The sequence below is a fragment of the Protopterus annectens genome, chromosome 5.part1 (assembly GCF_019279795.1).
Source record: "Protopterus annectens isolate FY-2018-M chromosome 5.part1, PAN1.0, whole genome shotgun sequence".
Lineage (NCBI taxonomy): Eukaryota > Metazoa > Chordata > Ceratodontiformes > Protopteridae > Protopterus > Protopterus annectens.
In genome coordinates this window covers 645631312-645651993 of record NC_056736.1, presented here as the reverse complement: position 1 = coordinate 645651993, position 20682 = coordinate 645631312, and positions in this window count along the sequence as shown.

The following is a 20682-nucleotide window of genomic DNA, read 5'->3' as shown; positions in this document are numbered from 1 at the left end:
TTGTTGGTGTGTGCTGGAAGAGGGTTGGTGAGGACCTCTAAAAGTAAGTGGCCAATAACAGACTAAGGGGAGCCTTATCTGCATTGTCTGGACAATTTCACTGTCAACACTTTGTCATGATGATTATGAGGGATTGAAGTGTTGTGCCAGTACTGTTCAGAGATGTCCTCCTCTGTGGGCTACTGCTCTGCAATGTATTAGCTCACTCTGTCTGTTGGACAGCTCATATATGGCTGGTGTACACCTGACAGGTGTCCTGTTGTGGAGGAGTCATGGGTATATTTGGGATAGCATGATCAATGCAAACCTTCCACATGCTCATAGAATGCAATTGTCAAGGATTATGCAGAGTGGCCTGTATACTCCCCAGCATGGGTCCTTTGAAGTCTTCCACCCCAGTCTTCACAAGTGCAAAGTCTGCTTTTGATAAATACACTTTTTGCAGTGACAACATTGCCTGGGGGTGGGATGGGATATGGATGTCCAGGGAAAGTGGGTATGGTCAGATATCAACAATGGTGGTCTACCTCTGGTGTGGAACAGTGAGTACCCATGTTGCAGATGGTCAGGTGCAATATGTATTCCCCCTTGTGGCTGTGGTGAGTGGTTCTGCCATAGCACATGGACTCACAAATTTTAGTGGCTGTAGGGTAATGTTGTAGAGGCCTGAGTAGTTCCCACACACAATATACCTGTACCTGACGTTAACAACTGGAATGGTGTATGTGAACACCTGCATATCTTGGCACTGTTCCCAGGGAAGCAAAGTGTGTGTCCTGGATGTGGGAGGGTGGTCCGAACTGGTTGTGTTGTGTGTTACAGGTCCTGTGGTCACGAAGCATGGTATAGAACATAACCTGCCAGTGCTGATGTGCATATCTGACCCTGAAGTAGGTGGCTGCAAATGCATATATATGCTATCCCCACCTGACAGGTAGTACTAGATGTACATACCTCTGTAGAAATAATGATGTCAGCACCCTATAAATACTGCAGGTGCAGAACAGATGCCCAGTAATTCGGATAGTGCGCTCTGCTAATGCGTCTCCCTCAAGTGTCATAATATAGTTAGGTAGGAGTTTGAATCCTGCAAATGCTCAGTGTGTGTGGGTGAGTAGGGTTGGTGTGTGTGCAATTCTGTGTGAGGGAAATGTCCCTTTTGGCAACTGGGAAAACACACTACAGGATGCACATTCCCCTTTCTAAACACTGATGATGTCAGCACCCTATAAGTACAGCAGGAGAAGAAAAACTTCACAGTAATGCGAATAGTGCACTCTGCTAATGTGCCCGTCTCGAGTGTCATAATTAGGTAGGGGTTTGAATCCTGCAAATGCTCAGTGTGTGTGGAGGGGGGTTAGTGTGTGTGCAATTCTGTATGAAAGAAATGTCCCTTTTGGCAACTAGGAGAACACACTACAGGATGCACATTCCCCTTTCTAAACACTGATGATGTCAGCACCCTATAATTACAACAGGAGAAGGGAAACCTCCCAGTAATGTGAATAGCATGCTCTGCTAATGTGTCCGTCTCGAGTGTCATAACATAGTTAAGTAGGGGTTTGAATCCTGAAAATACTCAGTGTGTGTGGAGGGAGATAGTGTGTGTGCAATTCTGTATGAAAGAAATGTCCCTTTTGGCAACTAGGAGAACACAATACAGGATGCATATTCCTCTTTCTAAACACTGATGATGTCAGCACCCTATAAGTACAGCAGGAGAAGAGAAACATCCCAGTAACGCGAATAGCGCGCTCCACTAATGCGTCCGTCTTGAGTGTCATAACATAGTTAGGTAGGGGTTTGAATCCTGCAAATGGCAAGTGTGTGTGTTTGGATGAGGGGGGTTAGTGTGTGTGCATTTCTGTGTGAGGGAAATGTCCCTTTTGGCAACTAGGAGAACACACTACAGGATGCACATTCCCCTTTCTAAACACTGATGATGTCAGCACCCTGTAAGTACAGCAGGAGAACAGAAACCTCCCAGTAATGCGAATAGCTCGCTCCGCTAATGCGTCCGTCTTGAGTTTCATAACATAGTTAGGTAGGGGTTTGAATCCTGCAAATAGCAAGTGTGTGTGTGTGTGGGTTGTAAGTAGGGGGTGTGCAATTACATGTGTGAGAGAACTGACCCTTTTGGCAACCAGTACAACACACCAGCTGCTGCATATTCCAACCTCTACACAGAGATGATGTCAGCACCCTACAAGTACAGCAGAAGAGGGCAAATCTCCCAGTAATGCAAATAGCATGCTCTGCTACTGCGTCTCTCACTACTGTCATAGCACAGTTAGTTATGGCTTTGAATTCCACACATGCCACGTGTGTTTTTGTCACACAGAATGCCCATGTGTGTGGGTTGTTGTTCACAATAATGCATGACATCGATTAAACCAGTAATGGCAATGGACACAGATGATGAATGTGTGTGCCAAATACACATATGTACCTGTGACCTTCAATAGTTCCCATGTCTGACGCCTGCCACATGTGAATACATGGTATTTGCACTGGATAACATTATGACTGTGGTCTTCTGTGCGGGTGCTGCATGTGGTATGTGTATATACAGTGTGAGTTGTATATGGTATCATCCTAGCAGTGAGGGATACACATCTGGTCTGGGGCATATAGTCTACATGTTGTTGATGAACAGGTGCTGCATGTTTTCACCGGTTGTGGGAGTGGTAACAAGTTGTTCCATAGCAATGCAGTGACTACATGCTGGGAACCTTTCAGCTAGGGTGTTGCAGCTACAGTAATTCATCAGCATTCAGTAATATGTCAGCATTCCTGGTGAGGGTATGATGCCAACCAAGATCAGGGTCATACCAGCCTGTGCCACATGCTCAGAGAGCCCTTCTATGTTCCCTATCATGTAGTCCAGGGAGGTACATCACAGGTCAGCCATAGTGGCATGGACAATGACTGAGTCATATGTGTCCATGCCTCTGACTGACCTGTATGCTTGTTTTATGTGGTGGACCATAGTGCCCCACAGGCATATCACTGTGACCTTCACCTTGTCCAGCCTGGTGAGCGGGACCTCACTGTACTGGACAATAAAGGTACCTAACACAACTGTAGCAGGTGTGTTGTCTAGCCATACAGGCTGTGGCTGTTTGGCACACAGGATTTGTGTGCTATGTGTTGCACGTGCTGTGTTCCAGCTTAACGTATGCCTGTGTGCCAGCTGCAGAGGTGTCTGCTGCTCAGGGAGGATGCTATTCTGAGGTTCCACGAATGGCCCAGTGTGTTCACGTGTTTGGATTGCTGTCAGTGTAGGTCTACATCAGACTGGTATTGTAGTCACTGTAGTATTTCATGCCACCTGACAGGTTATGCCAGTACTGGGTTCAGAGTGCTTAGTCCCCAGTTTGGCTATGTGGTTGCATCTCATACATGTGTTGTACGTCCATGTGTAGGGGAGAGGGTTGACTGTGTACATGTGGCAGCTGTGACATTGCCACATGACCCACATATTCCACAACTGTACAATAGAGGTGACTGACAAGTGACTTTTGCACATGCTACCATAGTATTGTGATTGCCATGGTGATTAGCAGCACATAGGGCCAATGGGGAACAAGGTACAGAAGGTGAGTATGTGAGGGTGTAGTGCCTGTGATTAGTTAGCACTGGCATATATGACTGCTCACGTGGACAAATGCCAGGTAAGTCATATGCAATGTGTCACAGGCAACGTACATGTGAACAGGACAAACAGTGACGTTCTGTCAAGTGAGACATGGACATACATATAGTAAGCTATGCAGATGTCACTAGGAGTCCACAGAAGCTCTGTAACTCTACATTGCAGGTGGGATCAGTGTTCCAGGGTAACTGCAAGCAAACATGCATGCAAACAAAGCTACAGTAAGCAGGGCTGCATGTAGTCCATTGTACAACAAACAAGCTGTACCACTTCCAGTAGGTAACAGTGCAAATATGCAGGCACTATACACATGTACATGGAAATACACAGGTCAGATGGCTAGGGTCCAGTCTCAGCGCACACAAGTGTACAGACCATGTACTGTCAGGATGTACAATAACTGGATGGAAACCCAGGTGCTCATACCTGCAGTAATACACATGTCAACAGACACTGAGCCTTCACTCAGTAGCTCCATACTTAGTAGGATGTATGCTATCTGTCCTGCCACCACAGTATCCCTGACATTTATGGGGACTCTCCCTCCTGTGAAAGTTAGTTTTGTGTGTTGGGGCTGTCTAGCATGGTATGAGATGTGAGCTTGCAGTGCTAGGGTGCTCCTGTGTGTCCTGTACCAGTCGTGTAGTGCTGTACACATATCAACATCCTCAAGCATCCGCATTGCAGAGTCCAGTGTGGGCAACATGCCACTTGCAGTTTACATGTCCATCATTGTGTATCAATACTTTCATTACCTTATCCCCTGTGCTACCTATGTATGTAGCCTTCTGTTGACATCCTTACCACAAGTATGCCAACATGTGGAGATGATACACTATGGTACTTACCATTGGTGTAGACAACAGTACAAGACAATCATACCCTTACTGCATCAGGCATGCTGGGATATACCCACAATTATATCAGCACACAGTACTGTTAACAACATGATACTATTACTACATGTCTATGTAGTCACCCTGTGCATCAGAAACATGTTAACCTGTACCTGCACTGATGTTACAGATTGCAAGAGGTGGCACAGTTTCATCATATGCACAGGGTGTGAACTTGGTATGCCTGAGTCTGCCACTTATACCACCAATTGACATGTATGTGTATGTGTGTTGGTGAGGGACAGCAGTACAAGGTGGGGCAATGTTGATGCAGTGTGTGCGTGTATGTGGTAGCCCTAGGTGTTGTCAATTCGCATGTGTGTATGGATGCACACAGTTCCACCTCATGGCTGCCATATACCGGTGTTTGTGGACAGCCACAGACTGTACCTGCCAGGTCATACAGATCAGTGTCTCTGGCCACAGACACGGTACCTGTGCCTTGCAGGGGTGCTACGGACCATATCCGTTACCAATCCAGACTGGGTACTGTCATCAGAAGCAGGTGTTCGTTGACTGGACACAGATCCCTGTCGGGCCTGTCCAGAGCCACGTGCACGTGGTCTCCTGGGGCGGTCTGATGACAGCACAGACCCAGCATTGCTGGGGCTGCTGCTGGCACTATGGGGGCGGCCCGCCCTATGAGGTTGTCGCCCCGCAACAACTGCCAGCTGCTGCTGTTGCTGGCATACGCCCACGTCGATGCCTCAACTGTCCACCATTGCCCTGGCTCATGGACATGTAGTTATGGAACCGATCTAATATGCCCCCACAACGTCTGTCTATGACATCGGTGAAATTACGGATGGCAGCCGCAATGTCACGCATACTGTCAGTCATGGCTGTGCGACATGCTGTCAGCTCCCTCAGACCCTGTCTGGTGTCCCGTTCCATACGTGACTGTGCCTGCATGACAGCCCAAAACATAGCTGAGGTTGTAAGACCTCTGTGGGCACGTCTGACAGGGGCAGTACGCCCACGGATGCTCCCACGAGAACCCCTGGACATCTGTCTTGTGGTACCATTTTAGGGCCATGCCCATGGCTGCTGTGTGGGGAAGCATGTGTCACAGATACCACATTACCCTGGTCAATGCCCACTGTATCCTGTCCATCACCTAGGGACATTGGTCACAAAGGGTGCATTGGCAGGATGACTGTGCGCATTGATGGGGTTGACAGCTGTGTACTGTCAATTGGCTGACCAATGACGGACCCTGGCATACCTTCCGGTGCCATTGCACAGATGTCATCATTATCAGTACCCGTGGCACCTGATTCAGGTTCCCTGCTGCATGACACCAGAGCAGCACCAGAACCTGTGGGAGGGAAACAGGAAACGCAGTTTACAATGTCTACACAATGTTACCAGTGATACACACATGCACACATGCACACGTGCACACATGCACACGTGCACACGTGCACACATGCACACATGCATAGGTGAGGTGCACACATGCACACATGCACACATGCACAGGTGCACACATGCACACATGCACAGGTGCACACATGCACACATGCACACATGCACAGGTGCACACATGCACACATGCATACATGCACACATGCACACAGTTGAACACATGCACACTTGCACACAGTTACACACTTGCACACTACTCAGTATGTGAGATATCAACACACAGACACAGACACAGACACACCTGCATGCATACACAGAGCACTACTAAGTGAGCCTAATATTACTATTACTATCAAGACTATTAAAGGTATTGTTAATACACACTCACCAGCATGGATAGGCTGCATTGCTGTTACACCGGAGGGACCTGCAGAAGTGAGGAAATTAATGTCAGTGGGCACAACTGTGCCATTGTTACTGAGTATGATACAGGTCAGTAGTACAACAGTTGCCTTTCACAGGTCAGCTGCTGATATTGAGAATATCGCACTTGCACATTAAATACTATGATGACAGCTACAAACCAAGGACACACCTCACACATGCATTAACTACCAGTGTACACAACAGTCAACTATACATATGGCATATTACCTGCACGCTCATAGTCTTGCTGCTGTGTGACTCCAGCCTCCATCATAATGCAGGTCTGCTGCTGTTGTTGTTGTTGGTGGGCTGGAGCCACAACACTTATGAGTAGTCCCTCCAGTCTGGTGAGTGGGGGATGTGTAGCCACCCCACCACCTGTGGCAACCTGTTGCCTGTGGATATCCGATGCACGCTGACGGACATTTCTGATTAAATCACTGCAGTGATGGCGTACCTGCTCATATGTCCTATTATGCGTGCCTATGTCATTTACCCGACGGACCAGGTCTTGCCATAGTGCAGCCCTCTCCTGCTGATTCTGGCTGGTGCGGGAAAAGAGTATTGCATAATCCCGCACCAGGCTCTGGTGTATTTCCTCATCCTCAGCTACAGAGTACGCTGGATTGCGCTGGTGAGCCATGGTCCTGAAAAAGGAAATAACATGATATCAGCAAAATATGTCAGCAGAATTTGGCACACATACTACACATGCTACTCGACTGTTGTGATGCAACATATCTCACATATATAGCATCTGTCTGTCTATTGGTGGATACACATGTAAATGGCCAGGTATCAGTGCTCAGCCAACAACTGTGCAACAGTACCTGGCACACTCCATACGACATAATACCAAACCCCAGGAGTCAGAACACTGATTCAGGTCCAAAGCACCTCCTCACTCTGGGGGTTTGTATCGAGGTACTGTATGGGGTACATCGTCAACTACTGTGTGCTGACCACAAACTAATTGCCCTGGATATACATATCCCACCTCCACCACCAGCACAAACGACTACAGTGAATAAGATTTCAAATGCAAACTTTACACTCCGTAACACTGACATGGTATCCTTTAAGCCCACTGGGCCAGTGGAAGACACAACCCACAATGCTGACCCCTTCACAAATGATTTCTACGGACATCTCCGAGAATGCATGGATCACACAATCCCATATAAGACCAAGACACTCTCCACAAAGGGAAAGCATCCTGTCTGGTGGACCCCAGCCATAGACAGATTGTATAACAAAAGATGGAAGCTACTGCAAGACAGAGCATAATTCCATAAAGGGAAGGCATGTCTGATCAGCACTAGTAAGGAGCTATTTTCTCTCATACAAACATCCATGGGCAACTTTGAGAGGGAAATCAACGGGGACACCACAGATAACCACAAGGCCTTCTTCAGTTATGTTAGCAACCTGGTCAGACACCCTCCAATATGCTCATAGTTAGTACACAACAACAAATAATTCACTGAACCCACAGATATTAGCAACATTGTGGCAGACAGGTTCAGTGCAAATTTCCCCCCTCCCTCTCCCCCAAACTAAGACATACTTATCCCAGCTGACTGTAACCTCCCTGTCATCACAGATGTCCAGGTGAGAGCCGCCCTCAGAAAAGCAGAAAACACAGCATCAATGGGACCTGATGGTATCCCCGGTTGCATGCTACATGAACTCCAAGAGGAGCTAAACACACATATAGTAAGTGCTATGTAACACTAGCCTGACTACAGGATATGTACCTGTACACTGGCGTACAGCAGCAGTGGCTCCACTCCACGAAGGAGGCACCTCTACATACCAATACAATACAACCCAGAGGCTCCCTTCACTCTGGAATAAAATCCCAGTCCAGGTTAGGCAAAGTCCCTCATTGACTCTCTTCAAGAGGAATCTTGATGAGTGGATGGGAGATCGTAGGTTTACCCCGGGTATCACTTCTGTGTCACTGTTAGACAGAGGCACAATATACTAACCTCGAAAAAGGGCATAGCAAAATAAATTTAAAATGGGTGGCGAAAGCCAAACACATTCTGGCTAGGCTTATAAATGCCCTAGGGCAGATAGCCTAGTATGAACCTATGAACCTATGAACAACACAATACATTACAATACAATACAATACAATATGCTATTGCCCCTGGGACTACAGCAGCATACTGTTCTGCTACCCTGACCATTGTGACACATGTGATGTGATGGTACCTGCTCCTGTCAAACAGTTACACAGGGTGACTCATATGGCATATTACCTATCTGACTAACATTCAGCAGGGGTATGTGTGACATGTAGTCATGGGGAGTCTTGCTTCTTAATGCTGTGTGGTTTATTGCAGGGTATGTCTTATCTGTGGGTAGGAACCTGTACCTCCGCCATGTGCTCTCTACTGCAGTGTCACGGACGACACACATCAGTCCTTTAGGTTGTGGATGGTGTGAGGTGTTACTATGGTTGTTGGACATCTGTCATGGGTGTGACTTAAGTATGTAAATCCAGGAGTGGTAACCTCTATGTGGGTAGTATGTGTGTACTCTGTGGTGTTGTCTGTCACTGTGCATTGGTAATGTGTTTGAGTGCATTGTCACAGTGTTGTACATGTCACTGTGTCCTTCTCCATATCTGTAGCTGTCATATGAGGTACATACTGTGGCAGCTATTGTGTGGTGTGGAGGGGTACACTGACCTACATGTCCGTAGCTGACACACGATGTCTGCTGACACATACCATGTGCAGGTATTCCAGGAATAGTGTGCCACTGTGACTATCATTGGGGGGACTATTGTACACATTTATGACGCTGTTCACCCCTGACACATGCAGTGGTGGGCAGACAATCACATATCTGGTGGTTACTGGTGTAGGTGATTTGAAATGGGGTATGGTACTCCGGTTTTGACACTGGTGTTCACTCCATGCCTTTGTCACCAGGCACCTGTTGCAATACATATGTACACATGTGCCTCACTCAGAATATATATACATCTCTCTCTCTCTCTCTCTATATATATATATATATATATATATATATATATATACACACATATAGATATATATATATCTATATATCTATATGTGTGTATATATATATATATATATATATATATATATATATATATATGTCTATATATATATATATATATGTCTGTATACATATACACATATATATATCGATGTACATATATTGCTATATATATGGAGAGGGGGGGTGTGTGACAGAGAGGGGGTGAGAGTGACAGAGGGGGTGGGACAGGGGGAGTGTGAGATCGTCATATACAGTCATATCTGTAGATAGTCAGATCTGTCTGTCTATGTATATGTATCTACATATATCTATATCTGTATGTGTGTATTACATATATATGTTTCTACATATTCTATCTATCTACAGCTGTCTATGTATTCCTACATCTCTCTATGTATGTATACATATATGCATATTATATATATATATATATATATATATATATATATATATATATATATATACATACATACATACATATATTGACATATATACGTATCCATATGATAGATAGGTATATCAACATGTTTGTTTACAAAACTGTATACACACACTAACATACTGCTAAACATACATAACTGTGAAACCTACTTTGTACATTGCACTACAACCTACATTCAACCTACATTGATATGTGCACATAGATGCCCTCACCTACATATGTATGTACAGCCTTCACTGATAGTTGCTGTATGTCCCCTGCCCTATGCACATCTTCATATACATATGGATACAGACCAATGACACATATGGAGGGTTCACAGTATGTAGACTTTTAAAGTATTACTTTACATTACCTGTGTTTGTCACAGATGCTTGCGTTGCCGTTTGGTTTGGTGTCCTGCTGCTCCAGTTGGCAGTTGACAGCTTTCGAGTGGGTTTTGATGACTGATTTTGTTTGTGTATTTTTTTTCTTTTTTTTTTCTCTCTCTCTCTCTCTCTCTCTCTATCTATCTCTCCCTACCTCCATAGGGTGCAATGAAAGTATTGCATGTGTGGACAGGGAGTACAGCATGCTTTTGTAGGTATCTGCATATGTCCATGTGATGGCCTCTGCACCAATTGTTAGCCAGCATTTGCTAATTGCATGCAGTCAGTTGTGTACTGATTGCAGTTCTCACTGTGATTCCAGGACAGTGCTATAAAAAGGTATGTGAGATAGGCGTAGCCCTTTCAGAGTTTAAGGGCAGGGACCATGCTGGTATGCTGTGGACACTGTTCTGTGAGTGTAAAGGTTAGTATCTCTCTCATATTTCTGGCTGTGTTGTAGATTAACATTTCTCCATTCATTTCTCCAGTTTCCTGTACTAAGTGCGTATGTACACTGACACCTAAGACTACTACTACTGTTAATGTGGGTGTGGGTGCTTTCCTGTGGGACATGTGGTGTAACTGGTATATAGCAGTGGCTCTTAGACTTTGTTGCTATGGCTTCAATATTTGCCCTTTACATTCACTACTTGTATGCCTGCTAGGTGTCTTGACTGTAGTGTGTTGCTGTGGCTTTCCTAATTTCCATGTACATTCACACCTTGGAATGCTTGCTATATCTGCTAGGGTGTTACTGCATGCAGTGTGGTCTGGCCATGGTGTGGGCCTTGACATCTATTAGGGTATTTGAGTATGCTGCTGAGCAGGCCCCAGAGACTCTCAGGTGCATCTTTTATCTGCCTCATGGAATGGTACATATCAGTGGGGTACACCCATTAAATTGTCTGATATTCTGCAGTTGTGACTGTGGGATAGCATGAGCATATGTATTACTACACTATTTCTGCCGTGCAAGTGGTGCATACTTTCAGTACTTCATAGTTACCATTGCATGTGTTGTAACACCTTTCTGCCTACTGTTAGTACATTTTACAGGGAGTCTGTGGGGCATCCCTGTAACTCAGTCACTGTTGCTATGTCTAGGCTCTTAACTATTCAAATATGGCAGTGTCAGACCTCTCAAGTGTACAGATAATTGCAGGTTGTCCACATTTTTGCCTCATATTTTGGTCAATATCTCATAAACAGCTTTTTCTGGCAAATCACTCTGGGCTCAAGTCAGACTATAGTGACAAACATTTCAGTTTCAGACTTCATACCCTTCCAAACATCCAACAAAATGCAGAACCTGTTACTCTCTCAACTGTCTAAGTTTGTTGTAGCATTATTTGGAATGTGTCCCTGTTTTTGGCCCTTTGCTCCACATTTTTATTACTTAGTACAGATGTGTTCCTGTAAGAGGTTGTGGGGTATGGGCAGTGATTATCCTGCTGTGAGTATGTGTGTGTCTTGCAAGGTGCTACAGTGACATTATTACCTACTAGCTACCAACTAGCATGGCTGTTTCTGTTCACACACTACTATTCTAGAAATCCACTACATTTGACAGTAAATATACATGACATGCTTTGTGTACTACACATCCTATATTCCCTTTACATTCATTCCTACTATTACATAATATATTTATTGTAGCACAATGTTCTTATATAACAGTCATGGCTTAGTGGTACGTCATGCAAACTACTGTTTCCAAGGTCCTGGGTTCGGGACTGACAGTGGGATTTTATTTAGCTTTTGAGCAGACTACAGGACTTGTCATTCAGAGTGACTAAGGCACTTTTAAGCAGTTATAACCAGGTTATCGCTGGTTTGCGCGAAGCTCACGCATGCACACTGGCGTGCTCAGCGCACACCTGCTTACAACTGCTTAAAAGTGCTTACTCTTGCGCACACCCGCGCTATTTTCTTTGAAAGAAATGAAAGTGGAGAGACAGGAAAGTGGTGAAAAAGGGGTCACAAAGAGGGTAAGACAGTAGGGAAACAAGCTCGGGTTTTGCAGGAGGGGTGTAGGTAAGGCTCATAGCTGCCCATTTCTTCATCAGCAACAGCTGTGCATATGTTTGTAATTTGGTGTGACATTTGAAACCTTCCACCCCTGAGAGAGGTGTAAGGACAACAATAATACTTGTACAGCCAATTGTAATTGACAGTTTCCATGTCCAGCAGACGTGTGCGAAATGGGCAGCTATGTATGGGGCATGATTTTTTTGTGGGTACAGAGTGCCCTTTTTTTTTTTTTTTTCAGGTGAGAGTGGTATGTCAGGTACGGGAAGTCGGTATAGCTGGGGAGGTAGGTTGGGTAGGTTAACAGGCAAGACAAACAACACGCATACAGGGGCGGTGTATGACACATGTGGGGGGGGTTACACAATTGACGGGGACAGATGTTTGGATATCTAGAGCCCATGAGCCCACAGATGGCAAGAGTGGAACTGATATCCCCACCCATGGGCAGTTGCCACTGTGCCTTCACGGCCCAGGACGAGGCTGTGCTGGGGGCTGTGTAGGCCGGGCAGCAGGCACGCCCGTTAGTTGTGCCACCTGTGCCTCAAGCTGGCTTAGGGGCCCAAGAACAGCTTCCCAGATCTCCCTACGCACCACAGTCCAGACACTACAGAGGGTGAGTGGATGTTCTCCTCCGGCCACACTTGCAGAGGGGGAACGAGCCCCATCCCCTGCAGCGCTTCCACCCGCAGGTGGCACAGGGCCACCGGAGGAGGGTCCGGCCTGGGCACTACTGCCAGGTGCACTCGCCAGCTGAGGAGGGAGAGGTGGGTCCACTAGAACCCGCCTTCCCTGTCGTCCTATGTTTTGCATTATGTCATGACAGTTTGGGTTAGTAACGTACAATACCATTCACAATTAGTTGTAACAGCATGCATTAGTATTCCCATTAACCAAACACCCAGATATTCAAACCATTGAACAGCAAGCATAACACATGCATATTTTGAACAGCAATACACAGTCCAACAACATGCAGGGTTGATTGATGGCAACAGGCCATCAGGTTTGGATGTATGAACAGGGCAGATGCATCAACGTACATGCAAATATGTATGAACCAACAGGACAAATGTCCAGGGGTGTTAATTGTGATTGCACATACCAATTTCACGTAGAATGGATTATATGTGGTTATAGGGTAGGGTGAAGAAAATTTAATTAACAACTTCAAATACCAATACATATGCTGTACATTTCTAATAGCTGCAGATATATACACACTACAATTCTGCCTACAGTTTCCTATATGATAACTACTTCAAGTTGGTGATAGGAATGTTACTGCTACATCAATATACATTTTCATTTTTATTCATACACATTCATATCTGGCTCTGTTCAGCTACATCATCCTGCTACATTTGCTTTATATAGCTATAGACAACTGTGGATATTTGGTATTTCAGACAACCATACTATCTGCATATTGCAGACTGAGAGCAACATATCCAGATTTTGGGATACACATTCCAGCTGCGGTAACATTTTCAACACATTTTACAGTTTGGTTCTGATTGTCACATTCATTTCATTCTGTACTGACTGCAGTATACTTTATTCAGGAGTTATTACTACTTTATTGGTGGATTCATAACTCTTTCTCACACTCTCTCACTTGTTTTATTTTTACAATTCAGGATGGTACTTAATTCTAGGCTTTATTGACATGTTTTACCTGTAGTTATAACAATCCTTTCCAACAGTCTCACTTCTGTCATGTTTCTGTATTTCAACAGGGATATATTTCACACATGTGTTTTACTCAGCTTCTGCAGCTGTACTTTTCAGCATGCTGCAGGTTATGTACTATTATATTACAGGTGGTACATCTTTATTTCAGACTTGTTTCATTTTTCTGTTTGGATTACAGACTGCATCACACTTTTGTAATCAAGCAATACTTGCAAACCCTCTTACACTGTTACTTGCACATTTTATTACTTAGTGACTACACTGCACTCTTTTGCTAACTGTTATACTTTTATATTTATTTACAGTTACAGGGAGATGATTACTGACCTGCCTGGTGGCGCAACCGTGCCAGCCTATCGCCATAGGCTCTACGGTTCGCAGAACGGACACCTGCAGCTGTAATATAAATAAAGTAATATTGGAATACACATCTCCATAATATCAACTAGGTTAATTTCTTATATAAATAATTAGATGTAACTTACTCAGTAGTGGGGCGTTGGGCATTTGCCGGGCCTCCTGGATCCAACGGTTCAGTTGGTCCTGCTTCCATCTCTTCAGGTCCGCATGGTGGTGACGGACCTGCTCACCAGTCCTTGGTATCCCTGTGGCACTGGTGAGATCATGAGCCAACCGGTCCCACGCCTCATCCCTATATGCTCCCCACAGGACCTGGCCCTGCATGAGTTGGGCCTCATGATTGTGGACAAGGAGCCAAACCAAGTAGTAAAACTAAGCTAGTAGTTGGGAGGGTGGCCTAATGGTTAAGGTGTTTCCCTTACAAACACAAGATGCAGGGTTTGAGGCTCACAAGGGATAATTGGCTAGGCTTAAAATGGCTCACAAGGGCAGTTAGCTTAGTACTGATCTATGAACCTATGAACCATATATTTGGACTCCGCAACGCCCCACCTCTGTGCTCGAAAGCAACTACCCTCACCTACACCTGACATTCTGGCTGCAAGTTGGTTCTACAATTGGTTATGCTGTGTATTCCCACCTATGGGGCTTATATATGCCGTTTTTCCCGCACTTATCTGTGATTGGCCATTTTGGAATTGTATCAGCTTCACAAAACCTGCTTTGTCATGCTCCTCTTTCTATTCATTCCTATATATATGCTATTACTGCATTTATAAGTGCAACTGCCATGGCTTAGTGGTTCAGTACCTTGACTATGGTGCATGGTATCTTGGGTTCGAACCTGGCCACTGCTTTTTATATTTTATGACTGTCTACACAGGCTAGGAGGTGTGTCTGTGTAAAGGCAGTTTTGTTACAGCTTGCTCAACGTTGCCCGTCGGTTAGCTTGTTGGTGCGGCGCGCAGCTATGCGCAAACGGGTTACGCTGGTTTACGCGTCATTTGGCTATCAGCATGCATATTACGCTCAGCTCAGCTATGGGCACACAGTTTCAGCGTGTTAAAATGCTGCTCAACCCCGGGCACTCATTTTACACCTGTTAAACCACTGCTCACCTACGGGCACTCATTTTACACCTGTTAAACCACTGCTCACCTACGGGCAGATGCACTCAACTTGTTAAACTGTAGCTCAGCTATAGGCACATCTGACATTTTTTATTATTTTGTTATCTCACATTTCTTCAAAATAAATGGCCCATTTCATTACATTTTACATAAAATATAATTTTATATGTGTACATATATGTCAGGGACTTGTTTCGTGCTTATTTCACTAAAAATAAAAATTGATGTTGTGGGGGCTCGAACCATGACTGCCTGCTCTTCAGCCAACGTCTCTACCGCTACGCTATTGCTTCTTGGCTTACTTTGCATATGTAGTTCTTATATGCTTTTCCACTGACTGCTAACTGTGGCTAAGCTACGGGCATGCCCACGCAAATGAGCGCACTCACGGGCAAACATCTTTACAATTTAAAAAAAATATATAACATGTTCATTTATACATTTTATGTTCATAGTCTGTGGGGGCATGTGTTGTATTGTATTTATTCACATTTACACGGGCTCTGTCGTGGGGGTTTACTTTCAGGATTTTTACTCTTCTGGGGGCGTGTCCATTTTCAGGGCTCGGCCTACAGACACGCCCCCTACTGTCTTCCACGGACCGTGTAAGCCTTAGGTGTGATTCAGCATGCCCTCATGCATATGCATGACATGCTGACGTCACACCGTTTAACTGCAGCCTCCGTGTAAGCCTTGTAACTCTTACACGGAGGCTTTGTGAATCCTGCCCATAGTCTAAGTAACCTAAGATGGATTTAACTTTATTACCTTTAAATACCAATGGCTTAAACAATCCTAGCAAGAGATGAAATTTACTGAAATATTTAAAACTGAACAAAGCACAACTTGTCTTCCTTCAAGAAACTCATTTCAAGACAAATGACAATTACAAAAGGAATCCTAAGGAATATATGATACTGGCACAATCCACTTATAAGACAAAGACAAAAGGGGTAAAATTTTATGGAAAACAAATGTGATTAACCCAGAAATCATTTATAAGTATGAAGATAAAGAAGGCCTTATGGCATTAGTAATAGTTAAATATAATAACATAATATGGACCCTAGCCAATCTATACTGGCTCCCAGGCATTGGAACAGGAACTGTTAAAAAACACTAAGATTTCATTTCCAATAATTATAAAGGCAACTTAATTTTAGGAGGAGATTTTAACTGTATATTTGATATTTCTGAAACTACAAATAAAAGACTGCTGCGTACATCTGCCGTATCAAAAGCTTTAAACAAGTGGGTAGAATCATTTCATCTTGTAGATACTTTCAAATTAAAAGAATATTAATCTCTGTTGTTTTCCCATTAGGATCACAGATTTGTTACCCAAACTAGAATAGATAAAATATTTGCTGCCCATGACTTAAAGTCTAAAATCATTAATTTCTCAGTCACTCCCTGCCCCATTTCAGACCACAATTCATTGATACTAAAACTTCAAAATGGGTACAAACCATTAATCTTTAACTGCAGAATTCCAGCATATATAACTAAAATTTAACAGTTCAAACCCTGGTTATTATCTGAATTACAGTTCTTCATAGATATTAATTACACCACATAGATAAATAAAATAAAGATATGGGACTCATTAAAAGCTTACATATATGGTAAAACCCTAACTTGGTATAAAAAATATCAGAGAATGGGATTCTGAATTATTAGATCTACAATCCAAACTTTTGTCAGTAAAAGCATAAAAAAATCAAAATCATTTGGAGATGAAAAAGAAAGTAGAAGTATTAAACAATAAATACAATTAAATTCTAGCACATAAAACTAGTTTAACTTTAGAAAAACTAAAAATTAATACCTTGGCCACTTCTCCTAAACATCTACATAATTTATCCAGAAGAATCAAAATACAATCAAAACCTAATAACATTAAATGTATCTTCCATGAAAAGAAAGGGAAAAATATCTTGGATATATGTGAAATTCTTGATGCCTAAAGAAATCACTATATGGAACATTTCCATTGGAGATATTCCTTAATCACACCAATCCTAAAGGAAAACAAATCCCCAAACTTCTGTACCTCATATAGACCTATATCATTATTAAATAATGACTATAAGATATTTATGACAATATTAACTAACAGAATGAAAATACCACTATCAAAAACAATAAATAATGATCAAACTGGATTTATATATCATAGACACACACTCACATGACAATATTAAAAGGATAATTTCTCTTATAGTTCATTCTTCTTTTGACTTTTCCCGGTTAGGGGTTGCCACTGCAGAACTCTGGTTCACTAATGATTGGCAGTAGATTTTTTTTTACAGGTGCCTGCTTGACACCCAACCTTCAGCGAAGGCACACCCATTCTACGCATGTCTTTTGAATGCCACACAACCACGGAGAGGACATGCAGACTCCACACTGAAGGCGCTCCAGCCAAGAATCAAACTGGAGAACCTCTTGCTGTGAGGCAACAATGCTACGGCTGCACCACTATGGCTTATGATAATTTCTCTTATAGATTATGTTAATAAAGAAAATAAACACTCATAATTGACTTAGATATAGAGAAAGCCTTTGATTCCTTAAATTGGGACTATTTATTCAAAATCCTAATGCTATTTGAATTTTCTCCATCCTTTGTTCATCTCCTAAAGAATATATATACAAATAATTTAGCGTATGTCAAGTTAGGTCCTTTTACCTCTGAATCTATACATATAACAAAAGGCACTAAAAAGGATGTCCCATGTCACCAATTCTATTTGCTCTGGCTATTGAAATATTGGCAGATTCAATTCATAACAATATAAAATAATCAAAGGAATAGATCTTTATGAACAATACAATTCTAAAGTAATGCTATTTGTTGATGACATATTGCTAGCATTATTTAATACTAAGGAGACATTAAAAGAATGATATATATTAATTGACAAATTTCACATGACTTCAGGACTCAATTTCAATAAATCAAAATCAAAATTTTTATTTTTAAATAAAAAAAAGAACTGCAGACTAAGGGGGGATCATATCATAAGGAAACAATAATCTACCTTAAAATATCTAGGAATTGAATTATGCAAGGATAATAATGAATTAGTCTAAAAAAACTACAATAATATCATCAATACAATTAAAATCTCTGTGGGAAAATGGAACAAAATAATATTAACATTTTAAGATATACTACAGTTAATAAAAATGGTTTTACTGCCCAGTATCCTATATATATAGCCTTGGCAATACAACTGTTACCAGAAAGGAATATACTTAAAGAAATAAATTCATGCATAATAAAATTTGTATGGTTTCCCCAAAAAAAACAGAATAGCTTTAAAACATCATATCAGACCATGAAAACAGGGAAGATTAAACGTTCCTTATATATAAACATATATAAAAGCATCAATATCTAAAACAATCTCAGATTGGATAAGTCAAAATTACTCTGCAAATTGGAAAGCTTTATTAACTGTAATATCAATAAATTAATTAAATTTACAAAAAAATGTCAAATAACAGATAAAAACAATTTGCCATGGCACATATGTATCAGTATGCAATATAACATAACTAAACCCACTAAAGTTTGTATGAATAATTATTACATTGACTCATTTAGGAAAATTATTAATGCAAATATAGATTGATGTTTTAACACCATTTATAGTCACAAAGAACTTTCCACATAAAATATATAGAGAAATTATTAATTCCTGGGAACAGAAAGGATTTGTTTGTTGGCTCCAATATATCAAAAAACTAAAAGTTTTGGATATGTAAGTAATAAAAACAGCATACAAAATTCCACAACAGGACTGGCTAACTTTACAGAGTATTCTGTCATATTTGCAAGATTTAAGTAGAATAATTAACAATTCTTCATTTAAAGAAATACCTAAATTTAGGAAATACATATATGAAATCATATATAATGACTTTGACATAGGAAACGGTATTTCAAATTTTTACAAAATATTGATAAACTATAAAACAACACCCAAAACCTCATATTGGAAATATATAACAAAAGGACCCTTAATACAGTTAACTGAAGATATTAAAACAAATATCTTATCAATAAAATATACATCCTTTGCACAATACTGGGATGTTTTTAATTGGAAAAGCTTGCACAGTGCATTCTTAACCCCAGATAGAATCAATAAAATTAGTTCTTCCATAAAGGGAATATGTTGATGTGAGCAAGTACACAATGCAGTTTGGAACCACGTTTTCTTTGAGTGTATTAAAATGAAGTCATTTTGGAATGGTATTAATAACTTTCTACAAGCTTTATTTAATGAATCATTTTATTTATCTAAAGCTCTTGTATTATTAAATGTGAACGAAAGTCCTCATTTGAATAGGTCAAACATGTATCTAGTATGGACTATACTTGCAATTTCAAGGAAGTGTATAACAAGAAGATGGACTACAAACAAAATACTAACTTTGGAAGACTTCTACAGCCTACTGAAGACCACAGCATTATTGGAAATTAAAATTAAAGAACTAAGAATTTATCCAAAGCCATTTACAACAACCCTTCAGGAAAAGTCTTATAGTTGATTGACACTATACAATATTTTATCAGACACTCTGATAATGGATTAGACATGTCAGGCTAATGTAAATAATCTACATAGTTATTTAAGATGTTATGTATAAATACTATGGAATTCATTCAAATGTATTTGAAAAAAAAAATAATTTTGAGAAAAAAAAGATATGTTGCAATGAGTGTTGCTAGAGCACAAGCACAGCTGAAAATATGTAAGCACATGTCTTGAAATGAAATGGCTCTTTTTATACAGTATATCTGTTTTCTTTGTCATTTTACCAAACAAGCACCTCACTGACCTGTTCAAGTGCAACCTTGATGAGTGGATGGGAAACCCCAAATTTATCCCAGGGGTTGGTTCCACCTGTGTCCCTCATTGACAGGGGCGATAGGGGCTGACTGAGGTTTCTTTTGGGGGATGAACTATTGGCTAGGCTTGTAAGAGACTCAGGGCCATTAGCTTAGCAACCTCCTATGATCCTATGAAAAGTAGGAATTAATTAAACTGGCTCACTGACAGTGGCTATGTTCTAATGTGGTTTCACACAGTGGCCTAGAAACTGGGACCTGATCAGCATGTAGGAACTAATGATTCAGAAACAGCTTTCATATCTTTGGAGTGGGACAGGGTGGGAGAACTGCAAGCTTGCCCTTTAGTGAAGCCCATACCCTAGATTAATGCATGATGATGATGTAAGAGGAAGTGTTACTTATAGGCTG